The sequence below is a fragment of the Dromiciops gliroides genome, chromosome 3 (assembly GCF_019393635.1).
Source record: "Dromiciops gliroides isolate mDroGli1 chromosome 3, mDroGli1.pri, whole genome shotgun sequence".
Lineage (NCBI taxonomy): Eukaryota > Metazoa > Chordata > Mammalia > Microbiotheria > Microbiotheriidae > Dromiciops > Dromiciops gliroides.
The window spans coordinates 654,663,906-654,677,528 of NC_057863.1; the positions used below are offsets into that span (position 1 = coordinate 654,663,906).

At 40.8% G+C, this 13,623-nt stretch overlaps 1 pseudogene; it reads left to right on the forward strand.

The window, feature by feature from the left end:
* Positions 1 to 11,830: 11,830 nt before the first annotated feature.
* Positions 11,831 to 12,946, forward strand: LOC122750331 (annotated as a pseudogene).
* The last annotated feature ends 677 nt before the right edge of the window (positions 12,947 to 13,623 follow it).

Consider the following 13,623-nt stretch of genomic DNA (forward strand, 5'->3'; position numbering starts at 1 on the left):
CCCTGGGCAAATCAATGAAATCCATAGTGTCCTAGGACACTCTCACCAATTTGTGCAGCAGAGAAAATATGGAGATGCACTGGTAAAGGGAATTCTGTCATTGGTGAGTTCTCTTTGTCAAAGAAGTTTCAGAAGTGGTCTCCACCTCTATTCTTTTCTTTCATTTAAAAAACACACGTGCATGGATATATATTTGCACGTGTGTTTCATTTGTATGTAGAGTTATACATGTAAACTGACTTTGCATCACTCTCCTAGTCAGTGTAGATTTCTTTTTATCACATGTGTCTAATACAATGTTTTCCACATACTCAGGTTTCTATAATGCAATGTTTTCCAAATGAAAATTCCAAATGATTCACTCATATTGATCAAGAAAGTATAATAAAAATTAGCCCACAATTTCCTTGAAGAATATTTTCTTATTTATATCCAGTCTCCACCTTACTCCCCTGCCCAGTAGAGCCCCTCCCCACTGTTTACCCAGAAGGGGGAGCTGCCTATTGCAGATTCCCTGGTCTTCAGCCCCAGGTCTCCATCTGCCAACAGTACTCTTCCTCTTGTCAACCATCCCTTGCCGCAGGAACTACTACAGAATAAACCAAGGCTACTCTACTTCTTCTGGGCAGTAGCTCAGTACAGTAGAGTAGAGTGCCAGTGAGGGGTCTGTATTCAGGAGAACCTGAGTTTAAATCCAGCCTAAGGCATCAACTGTGTGACCTGGGCAAGTGACTTGACCTTGTTTTCCTCACTTTCTATATGTGTACAAAGAGCTGGAAAAGGAAATGGCAAAGCACTCCAGTATCTTTAAAAAGAAAAGTCTTGGGGGCAGCTAGATGGCACAGTGGATAAAGCACTGGCCTTGGATTCAGGAAGACCTGAGTTCAAATCCAGCCTCAGACACATGACACTTATCTAGCTGTGTGACATTGCCCTGAAAACAAACTCTCCAAAAAACAAACAAAGAGAAAAGTCTAAATTGGGTCAAGAAGAGTGACCATACAAACACAACACTCCACCTATGATAGAACAACAAATCTGATGAAATAGGCTCTGGTGGACTCACCTGGGAAGCTGTTGTTGAAAACAATGATTCTAATAGATTGGAAACTCTTTGATCCCAAGGGCAGTATCTTTTTTATGTTGGGGTCAATGAGGGTTAAGTGACTTGCCCAGGGTTACTCAACTAGTAAATATCACGTGTCTTGAGGCCAGATTTGAACTCAGGTCCTTGAGAATTTTGGGCTAGTGCTTTATCCACTGTAACCACTTATCTGCCTCTAAAGTTGCAAGTTTTTTTGTTTGTTTTTGTGGGGCACTGAGGGTTAAATGACTTGTCCAGAATCACACAGTTAGTGTCACATGGCTGAGGCCAGATTTGACATCATGTCCTGCTGAATCCAGGGCTGGTGCTTTATCCACTGCACCACCTACTTGCCAACAAGGGCAGTATCTTGATTCCTCCTTGAATGTTTAGAGCCCAGGGCAAATTAAGAGACCTCAGGAGAGTTTCCATAATTGATTTCAATTCCATAGGAGGAATCCATACATTCTGATTTATAAATGGCTGATTTCTCAATGAAGTTATGGAAGCCAATCCGTTAACAGAACAGGAATTCACAAAGAGGTGACCCAAATGTGTGCAGTTTGCATATTCTTAGCATTTCTTGAAATGATTGAGGCTTCACCTGGAGTTTTTGTACTTCTAGATGGATCTGGACTAGGGGTCAATTTTTGTTCGTTCTATCACCCTTTGGATCTGAAATGTCTTAACCGTCATATTTTAATCACGAAGATATTTGAGGAAAGTCCAGCTGCAAAATCGAAAACGTGAGCATGGAGTATATTTTGGAACTTGAATTAAATCAGCTTTGTAGTAAGAAAATGGAAAGACTTTGAACTGGGCTACTTTAGTAAGTGGTCACATTTCCAGGTGCATTCTCGAGCACGTTTGCGGGTACACACACACACACACACACACACACACACACACACACACACACACACACACACACCCTATCCCTCCTAAGCAATTCAAGGTCTTGAAAATGTCTGTATAAAATCCTCCCTGTCAAGTCATCTCTCAATAATATTCCTTATCACAAAACCATTGAAATTGTATGGAGCCTTCAGTAAAGATCCTCTAGATCATCCCAACTCTTCTACCTCAAAGAGTCTGTTACCTGGGCATCCATCTGCAAGGTCCTGCTTTCTGGGAGTTTTATGGAACCTCTCTGATCCATTCCATCCTTCAGTCCTCTGATTTAGTTCAGAAGGTGGAATAACTATTTCCTCGAGGAAAAGAAATCTAAAGATATAATTGGGGTTTGACTAGGCTAGAAACCACTTCTTTTTCCCAGACCAGGCTTCCTGGAAGTAGGATTCCTCTGTACCTACAAAGTCATGCAAGAAACAACTCACAAACAGTTGGCTGAGAAAAGATTCCATGAAGAAATCCCAGCCTGTTGCCTAGTATTCCTAGGAATCAGGTTCATATGACAAATATCAAGTTATAGGTGCTCAGCCCATGTCCATGTTAATGATTCTCAGTTCTAAAGTCTAACTAAGCTGGCTTTTTTTTTCTCATAGATATTTTCCCAAATTAACCCAAACTCTAACCCTCAGTATCTGAAATGTTTTACTTGAAGGAAATGTCAGTATTCTTCTCTAAGGGTGAAAGCTTCTTGATTACAATTCAGGAAGACAGAAAAGAACCTTTTCTGCTTTGCTCTTGCTCTCTTCCTCTGGTGCCTTCCCCTCTTGGTTTCCTTCATTGTGCCTAACCAGGTGATGCCAGGCTGAGGGCTGAGATCTTCTTTTTGGCTCTTGCTCTTTGAGTATATTGATTACTCTGCTAAATGTCACCAGAAGTACTTTCCAGGAGGTGATCCAATAGCAGGGTCCTAATCCCCTGTCTTCTAATGGGACTTGACCTCAGTGGCATAATTAATATCTATTTCTCAAAGAAGGCATTTGCATTTTGATTTATCCTACATGCACTAAAGCAGGGGAAAATACCTACAATTTCATGATGGCAGAGTGTGTATGCGTGTGTCTTGTTTTCTCAGATATTTGGTCTTTGAGAGTTGAACAGCCTTCAGCAAAGTTCATTTTTTCATGACTGTTGGTGAAATTGAGATGATGCTAGGTTCCTAAAGACAATGCTGTTTGAGTTTGGGTTCAGAAAATTCCTAAGGAGATGGAAAGGATATGATCATGGCTCCAGAGGGAGATTGCATGCCATCCCACGTGGAGTAATGTACAGATTATTCCAATGGAAGATATGCCAGAAAAGTTTGCATAGTGATAAGTTAGGAAGGTCCAGGAAGAAGCCCTCAGAATCTATTACTAATTTTGGGAAAGATCATGGTTTTCCTTGTTTTGGTTGTGTGTGTGAGTGTAAACAGTATTGTTTGGACAATTCTGAAATTCTGAATCTTGGAAATATAGAAGGTATATTACCCTTTCTTTTATGAAAATGTGAACAATGTTCTCTCTGCATTTCAGCCTCAAACTATTTGACGAGATAATTTCTGTGGATGATTCTAAGATAAAAGGATGGCATGAAGATGAAATTGATCTTGCTTTAGCAAAAAGCCAACCAAGTATCAAGTAAGTGCAATTTTCCTCCCTCCATTGTGATGCAAAAATGGTTATCTCTTCTGTGTGGAAAATGTCATGCAAGTTTAACATTTCCCTCCCTAGTTTTGGTTGTTGTGAAAGGGAAATTGCTTTCTCTTGGTCAGTGATCCATTGCTACACTTTGTTCAGAGGGCCTCATGGCATTTCCAAAAGCATCCCTGGAGAACTTGAGAATGATTTTGACTTTTTAAAAAATTGATTTTGACTTTTTAACTTTTATTTGAGTTGATGAATTTTTATTCTTCTGGTAATTAAATAGTACCCTAGCAAAAGAGCTTTTTGAAAACCTATTTGAATTACTCCTATTTCTATTCTATGGACATGAAGCTCAATGGGACTGTCTTTTGGTTTCTAGGCTTCTCATTCGGAGAAGTGTTCTAAAAGAGAAAGTCAAGAAACAGCCATTTTGGAAAATTCTGAAAACCAAGGAAGTTCATGTTCGCCCCAAACGCACGGTATGGTATGGACCACGTGTAGAAGGCATAGAAAAACACTTTGTTCCATTATTCTCCACTCTTCAAAAGATCATTTAAATGAAACCCCTTTACCCAGGCTCAACAATCTGAAACATCAGCACGTGGCTTGAAATTCATCAGACGGATTTTTTGGTGGAGTTTTGGAGGGGAGGGCAGAAGGGTTTATAAAGTTTTTGAAATATTTTGTGTTAATGAGGTAGATTCCAAATGTATATTCTCAGTAATAGATAACACTTATAAAGTGCCTTATATCTTACAAAAAATTTTCTTCACAATAGCCCAGCAAAATAAGTACCATATGATTTGTCATCATCATCAATCAATTGTCATTCATCAATCATCATTATCCTCAATTGATTGAAGTGAAATAGTTTACCCCATTCCAGCTCCCCTTTTCCCTTTCTCCCAGTGCATTCCTCTCTCACCCCAGAATTTGATATGTTTAAGATATCATCCCTTCACAGTCAACTCAAACCTGTACTCTCTGTCTAAATATACTCCATCTAGCTGTGCTAATAATGAGAAAGTTCTTATGAGTTACAAGGATCATCTTCCCATCTAAGAATGCAAAAGTTATGAAAGTCAATTTCAAGACATTTTTCATTTATTTACATGTAACTTGGGGCAAATTAAAATAAATGAAAATTAAAAATTAAAAAAAATAGAAAAAAAGAAATGAGACACAGATTCTGGGCCTTCCACAGACTGACCTCCAGTGAGATTTCCAAGCCTTACTCTCCATGATGCCACTCTGAAAAATTAAAAATAGTGCCGTCACCCTGCCTTACTTGCCTTTGCCAAATATCCCTGGTGTTATCATACTCTCTAACCTCCACATGCAGCTCTCCCACTGGAATGTCAGGTCTCTCCTCTCTGCCTCTGCAAACCTTGTCCTTCCTTCATGAAGGCTCCCTGACATATTGTCCCAGCTGGAAGTCATCTCCTCCTGGTCATTTCTCTTTCTAAACTTACACAGCACTAAGGTCATTCAACAGTTTTCTTTTCATTGGTGGTGTTGATCTCTCCCATCTCATAAGGGATTACATCTTCCTGAAAGGAGGTAGAGTTACCGTGTCTTTGAAGTTTGATCAAGGTCCTATTAGCTCGACAGGCAACTTGCATGTAAACAGATTGTGATTGAATAAGTAATAATCATGTTTATTGAGGAGCAGATAGTGCAGAGATGGGTGGAATATTTCAGACTCAAAAACTTAAGTTGTGAAAATCTCATTAGATTTCTGTTGAAAAGTTTCAGGTAAACCTCGGGCGAAAAACAGGATTGCAGACCGAAGACAATAAGCAGAAGGAAAGAAGTAAGTATATTTCAGGACTTCAGATTACCAACAAAAAAGAAGCAGAATGATGTACAATTGCAATAGAAATCCAAGAGTCATCCAGTTCATGTGAGATGAATTGATCATTGCCTCAGCTGATGGGAGATGCAGTCATATTTGGGTAGCTAATGATGAGATTAAGGGTCAACAAGAGAAATATCAGAGACATTAGGAGTGGTGAGAGACTTAATTTAGAATGACCACGTACGTAGATTTTGTCTAGCAAAACCGGCATGTGGTTAAGTAACGATCTATATGTTGAAAATTATCCCCATTTGCTTGGTCTGGTTTTGTGTTGCTTACATGGTCAGAGAATATACACAGTCCCCATAGCCCATTGGGCATAGTTCCAAATTGCTCTCCAGAATGGTTAGATCAGTTCAGAAGTCCACCCACAATACATTACTCTTCTGAATTTTCCAAAGCTTCTCCCATATTTGTTATTTTCCTTTTTATTCATATTAGCCAATCTAATAGGTGCGAGGTTGTAGCTCAGAGTTGTTTTAATTTGGATTTCTCTACTCAGTACTGATTGAGAGCATTTTCTTCATATGTCAATAGATAGCTTTGATGGGTATGCACAGTTGAAAAGCCTTTTGGGCAGGGTTCCAAGTCTTTTGACTTTGCATTAATCTAATCAGTAGTGATTGAGAAGAGTTTTTCATATGGCTATAGACAGTTTTAATTTCCTCCTCTGCAAACTGCGTGTTCATATCCTTTGACCATTTCTCAACTGGAGAATGATGTGTCTTCTGGGATATTTGATTCAGTTCTCTATATCTTTTCAATATGAGGCCTTTATCAGAAATACTGCCTATAAAAATTGTTTCCCACCTTTCTGCTTTCCTTCTAATCTTGCTTGCATTGATTTCCTTTGGGCAAAAATGTTTGAATTTAATGTAGTCAAAATCATCAACTCTGCATTTCATAATGTTCTCTATCTCATCTGTGCTCATTAATTCTTCCCTTCTCCACGGTTGTGACAAGCAATCTATTCCTTTCTTTTGTAATTTGCTTGTGGTATCCCCCTTTATATCTAGATCTAATACCCATTTTGTCTTTACTTTGGTGTATGGGATGAGATGTTGGTCAATGCCTAGGGCCTAGATTTGACCTTACTGTTTTCTAGTGTCACTAGCAGTTTTTCACAGAGTGAGTTCTTATCCTGGAGACTAGTCTTTGAGTTTGTCAAACAGGAAGAGTGCTATATTTATTTACTGCTGGGTTTTGTGTGCCTAACTTACTCCACTGATCCTCCTCTCTATTTCTTAGCCAGTTTCAAATACTTTAGATGATTGCTACTTTATAATGTAGTTTTAGAAGTGGGACAGGTGGGACACCTTCCGTTGTGTTTTTTTTTCATTAATTCCCTTGGTTTTCCTGACAATTAATACAGAGGTCATGATACTACACCACCCATACTGCACTTGTGTTGATATGAGTGAAGTACAAGTTGCTGTTATCCTTTGCTAATCAGTCGGGTAATTTTCAGTGTTTTCCTCACCTAATTGTTCTTATTTCTAGGTAATGATGATAAAAGATCTGGACCTTGGGGATCATCGACTGAAGAGGCCACTTGCAGATGCTGGGGATTGCCTTCTGTAGGGTAAGTCCTGTCTTGTAGATGGATAACCAAAAAGGAAGTGAATACTACGGTTTGGTCCTTCCGGGTTTTAATTCTATAGCCACCATATTTTTTTCCTTTCTCTTTTTCTTAGAGTCCTGTCCATAGACTTTCACCTAGAGTTCTGATTGTGGGAAGGTAGAGGAGCAGGGTTCAACCTTGCTCTTCCAATTTTTCCTGTTTGCCCATAGGCAGGAGGCTTCCAAATCTTTTAGACTTAATTTCCTCATCTTAAACATCAGGGAGTAGGACTAGAATGACACCCACCATCTCAAAGTGTGGCATTACTCCCTTCTGCCAAGCCACAGTGGGAAGACAAGCAGACACCCTCCTGTGACTGTGAGCAGGACTGAAACATCAGAAAGTGCTTGGGAAAATTTCAAGTGCCATCCAACTCTGGTTTCAATATCTATGAACTTCCCAAGGGGGAGAAAGAAATCTTCGGGGAATGTACCTGAACAAATCAGAATTCCTTAGTCATTTTCCCACATGCAGGCACACAAGGGAACATACATTTTTAAGATGTATGTTTCCCGATCTTGATAGACAAAGAGGACTTACAGCAGATAAAGTTCCTTGGTTCAATGACACTATAAAATTTGAATTAGTTTCTACCATGCAGGCTTAACTGTTTATCAAAATGTGTCCTCTTTGGTTCACTTTGAATTTCAGAAACCTCATGAAGAGATCGCGTGTGTCTCCGATAGGGACAAAGGGCTATCTTGAGGTAACCTTTATGTTAATGAATTTTTGCTGTAGATTTAAATATGGCCATTTCCCCATTCTATCCCCTCTATGGTCAGTGTCTTTGTAACCTGGACTGTGAGCAAGAAAAACAGACACACGGACTTATGTGGTGGGTCAGCTTCTCTGTCATAATTACCAAGGAGTGTGTGGGATATGTGAGTTTGAAAAGCAATCTTACAAAAGTTGACTCTTCAATGCAAGTCTTATTACAAATGACCGATAAGAGCCTTTCTAGATAATGATGATGAAAAATACAGACTTTTGGGATCATCGATTGAAGAGGCCTCTTTGTAGATTTTATGACATTTTAAGCATCTCCCTTTCTTATCCTGGCACCTTGGTGTCAATTAGGAAAAGGAAAAAAGGAGGTGAAGTGACCGAATGAAAGAGTTCTGTGGCTTGAGCCAAATGATATTTAAGGTTGATTTTATAGATCTTATACTCTCGAATTTCCCAATTGTATAACATTCCTACATTTTAATGTACAAAGCCAGTGCACCTAATGAAGTCAAGGTGTATGGGGTAGGAAGAGCATGGAAACAAAATATTAACAACTGTCGATTTGGGGACTGTGAAATTGATGGTATAAATGAAGGTATTAAGGAAGGAGAATAAAAGAGAAGTATTATGAGCCCAGACTGTAGTGATCAAGGATTTTTGTATGTGTTATCTTCAGATAGCTCATGTTGGTTCTTGCTGACCATGGTTTTCCTTCTCAATAGTTTACTTGCCATCCATTTCAAGATAATTTTCAGGAGTTTATGATGGTTTGAATCTCTAGAGTTGAAAACTACATGGCTCCTTAGGGAAAAGGCAACATCTCCAGTTAGCCAGACTTTTGGTAATCCTGCAGGATTTCTCAAAGAGTGCTGACAGTGAATTGTTCTGCCATTCTACCAGAAATGGCTGTGTGAATACTAAGGGCATAGCCAATCCTCAGTTCAAAAAGTGGCAATGCATCACTGTTGTCTGGGAAAAGGAAATACAGATTCTGGGCCTTCCACACACTGACCACCAACAGGGATTTTCTAGAATTACTCTTCATGATGCCACACTGAAATCCTAATAGTGCAATCACCTTGTCTTACTTGCCTTTGCCAAATGCCCCTTGTACTGTCACAGTCTCCAACCTCCACAGGCAGCTCTCCCACTGGAATGTCAGGTCTCTCCTCTCTCCCTCTGCAAACCTTGTCCTTTTTCATGGACTATCCCTGATATATACAGAGGTGGAAGGCATCTCCTCCTGGTCATTTCTCTTTGTACAATTACACAACACTGAGGTCATTCAACACTTTTCGTTTCATTGTTGGAATTAAAAATGGAGTGAAAACTTCCTGATACGTAGAGTTACCACGTCTTTGAAGTTGGACCAAGGCCGTATTAGGTAGACAGGCAACTTGCATGTAAATAGATTGTGACTGAATAAGTAGCATCATATTTACTGAGGAGCAGGGAGTAGAGAGAATGGGGGGTATATTTCAGACTCAAGAATCTAAGTTGTGAAAATGGCATTGGAAAAAGAGGGTTCAAACTGATTTTGAAAATTTTTAGGTCAAAGATGATCAAGAAAAAGAGGAAGAAAACAAGGATGAAAGAAGCAGGAATGAGGAAGTGGCACAACTATCAGCGATTCAAATACAATGGAACGACACATCCAGTTCATGTAAGACTGAATGAATGATCATGGCCTCAGTTCATAGGAGATTCAATAAAAATTGGGTAGCTCAAGATCAGCCAAAGGAAATAGAAGAGAGATATCAGAGATGTTAGGAGTGGTGACAGAGTTAATTTAGAATTGGCTTGTATCTGGATTTTGAATTTAATGTAGTCAAAATGATCCACTCTGCATGTCATAATGTTCTCTATCTCATCTGTGCTCATTAATTCTTCCCTTCTCCACACTTCTGAGAAGCAAACTATTCCTTGCTTTTCTAATTTGCCCATGTTATGAGCCTTTATGTCTAGAATGCGTGCTCATTTTGCCTTTCCTTTGGTGAATGGTATGAGATGCTGGTCTATGCCCAGTTTCTGCCATACTGTTTTCGACTTTTCCTAGCAGTTCTGTCAAATAGTGAGTTTTTCTCCCCGAGGCTAGACTTTGGCTTTATCAAACAGGAGAGTGCTATATTCCTTTACTGTTTTGGATGCCTAACCTCTTCACTGATCCCCTCACTATTTCTTAGCCAATGCCACATAGTTTAGATGATTGCTGCTTTACAATATAGTTTTGGACCTGGTACTGCTAAGCCCCCTTTCTTTGCATTTTTTATTAATTCCCTTGATATTCTTCACCTTTAATACAGAGCTCATGGTACTACACCAGAGGTGCTAGAATTGTGCTTATATGACTGAAGAACCCAGTTCCTGTTAACCTTTCCTAATCAGTGGGGTAATTTTCAGTGTTTTCCTCACTGAATTCTTATTTCTAGATAATGATGATGAAAAATACAGACTTTTGGGATCATCGATTGAAGAGGCCTCTTGCAGATGCTGGGGATTGCCTTTTTTCCGGTAAGACCTGTCTAGTAGATGGGTTTTCATTGTATAGCCACCATCTTTTTCCTTTCCATTTTTCTTGGAGTCCTGTCCACAGATTTTCAGCTACAGTTCTGAGTGTGGGCAGGCAGAGGAAATGAGTTCAAAGCTTGCTCTTCCAATTTTGCCTATTTGCCGATAGGCAAGAGGCTTTCAAATCTTTTAGACTTAATTTCCTCACCTTAAAAACACGGAGTAAGACAAGAATGACACCCAACATCTCAAAGTGCGGCATTCCTCTCTTCTGCCAAGCCACAGTGTGAGTGGGCCAGCAGACACACTCCTGTGACTGTGGTCACGACTGAAACCTCAGAAAGTGATTGGGACAATTTCAAGTGCCATCCAACCCTGGGGTCATTATCAAGGAATTTACGAAGGGGGAGAAAGAAATCATTGGTCAATGAGCCCAAACATGCAAGAATTCCTTAGTCATTTGTCCACATGCATGCACACAAAGGAACACAGATTTTTAATGTACATGTTTCCCTTTCATGCTAGACATTTAGCACTTGGAGCAGATAAAGTTCCTTGGCTCAGTGATATTAAAAATATGACTCAGTTTCTACCATGCAGCCTTAACTGTTTATTAAAATGGGTCCTCTCTTGTTTCCTTTGGATTTCAGAAGCCTCATGAAGAGATTGCATGTGTCACCGAAAGGGACACGAGCCTAGCCTGAGGTAAACTTTTATCCTAATGAATTTTTGCTGTTGATTTAAATATGGCCCTTTTCCCCCTTTATCTCCTCTATGGTCAGTCTCTTTGTAAGCTGGATTGTGAGCCAGAAAAACAGACACACAAGCTCCTGTGGTGGTGGGTTGGTTTATGTGTCAGAATTACCAAGGAGTGGTTGTGAGATGTGGGGTTGATAAGCAGTCTTACAGAAGCTAACTCTTCAATGCGGGCCTCAGAGCAAATGACCTCTGAGAGCCTTTCCATGTCTGACATTCTATGGTTTGTGCATTGTATGATACTCTAAGCTTTTCAGTAGCATCTCACTTTTTTATCCTGGCTTCATAGATAGTATAAATGATGAAGTCTGTCTACATGTATATACATAGTTTCTTCTGGAGGTAATTAATCTTTGCAATAAGTTATTATTAATGTGTTTGCACATTATCTTTCTCAGGGAGATTTGCAGGGTAGGCTCCTCTCTAGAATATTTATCCTGATGAAAATTGTGATTTCATCCCAAGAGGATGCTAAAGAACTTTCATTTGTATATTCAATATTTGAATTATCAGAGACCATAGCTGACTCATCAAGTTGAAAATAACTCTTTGAATTTTCTTTACAATGAGATCTGGAAGTCGCTGAGAATGGCAGTTGCTGTCCTGGCTACAACCACAGCCACCTCCACCACCACCAGCTAGAGCTGCCACCCTGCCCACCTGCCTGCCAGCCTGCAGAAAGATCTTCCCACACCATCGACTTTGACAGTTTGTTTCTGCACCCTTGAAGGCCCAGGACAGCTTCCAACATGGCCACCTCAGCCAGCTCTCTCTTGAACAAAAATATCAAGCAGATGTATCTGAACCATGTACATTTGGATTGATTGTACTGGTGAGGGACAGCGCTGTAGAACTCGCACCCTAGACAGTGAACCGAAGAGCATTGATGAACTACCTGAATGGGATTTTGATGGCTCCAGCACTTTTCAGTCTGAAGGCTCTAACAGTGATATGGACCTTATTCCTGCTGCTCTGTTCTGAGACCCCTTCAGAGGGGACCCCAACAGACTGCTTCTTTGTGACGTTTTCACGAATAACTGCAAGCCTGAAGAGACGACCACTTTGAGGCATATCTTTAAAAGGATAATGGAAATGGTGACCAAGCAGAAACCCTGGTTTGGTAGGGAGCAAGAGTATACTCTCATGGGAACAGATGGACACCCTTTTCATTGGCCTTCCAATGGTTTGTTTTCTCTGGGCCCCAGGGTCCCTCTCACTGTGACATGGGAGCTGACCAAGCCTATGGAAGAGATAGAGCTGAAGCTCCTTACAATACTTGCATATATGCTGGATTCAAAGTGGGGGGGGACCGATGCTGAAGTAATGCCTGCTCAGTGGCTTTTCCCGATAGAACCATGTGAAGGAATAGAAATATGGGGGGGGGTCACCTCTGCATTGTCACTTCATCCTCCTTCAAGTGTGTGAAGGTTTTGGGATGACTGGGACATTTGACCCCAAGCCAGTCCCTGGAAACTAGAATGGAACTGGCTGCCCTCCTGACTTCAGCATCAAGGCCAGGCCAGAAAGAGGATGGTCTAAAGTTTGTTGAAGAAGCCATCAAGAGACTAAGTAAGCAACACAATTATCACATCTGAGCCTAAGACCCCAAAGGGGGTCTGGACGATGCCCAACACCTGACTGGTTTCCATGAGACATACAACATCAATGAGTTCTCTGCTGGTGGAGCCAACCATGGCACCAGCATCTGAATTCCCAGGATGGTTGGGCAGGAAAAGAAGAGCTACTTTGAAGATCGCCGCCCCTCTGCCAACTGTGATCCTTACTCAGTGACAGAGGCCTTTGTCTGTACCTGTCTCCTCAATGAGACAGGAGAGGAATCCTTTCAGTATAAAAACTAAATGGACTAGACCTACAGATACCTTCTGTATCCCCCACCCCATAACCCTTTTCTCATGCCCTCTTCCACATGACCTCTCCCCTCCAAGCGAACAAAGAATTCCCATTTGTCCTTTATTTTTCTGTGATAATAATGACATAGCTGTGGTATTCTTTGGGATTGTATGTTGTTGCTGTATCCTGAGTCAAGAAACCAATTCACCATTTTGGTCATCATCATTATCTTCGCCCCCGAAAATCATGTGAGGCTTTGATTATTGGAACATAGTCTTTCAGTCCTTGTGGGACTAGGAATCGCTATCTTTCTGAGTCTGACCATGAGCACGTGGTAGAGTGTCCTGGGAAAGGCTGGGAGAAGGACTTTGGCAAGGGCCCAGGTACTATTCTGCTGATTTAACTTCCCCAGAAGGACAGGTGGAGTGGACACACCCCACTGAGCTGACTTTGAGCCTAACTCGGCACACCTGCCGGTCTGCACCACTTTTGCCTGCAACTGTCATGAAGTTTGGCCACGATTTATCCTCCCTTACCATGTACAGAGTTGCACTTTTTTTGTTTGTTTTTGCGGGGCACTGAGGGTTAAATGACTTGCCCAGAGTCACACAGTTAGTGTCACATGGCTGAGGCCAGATTTGACATCATGTCCTGCTGAATCCAGGGCTGGTGCTTTATCCACTGC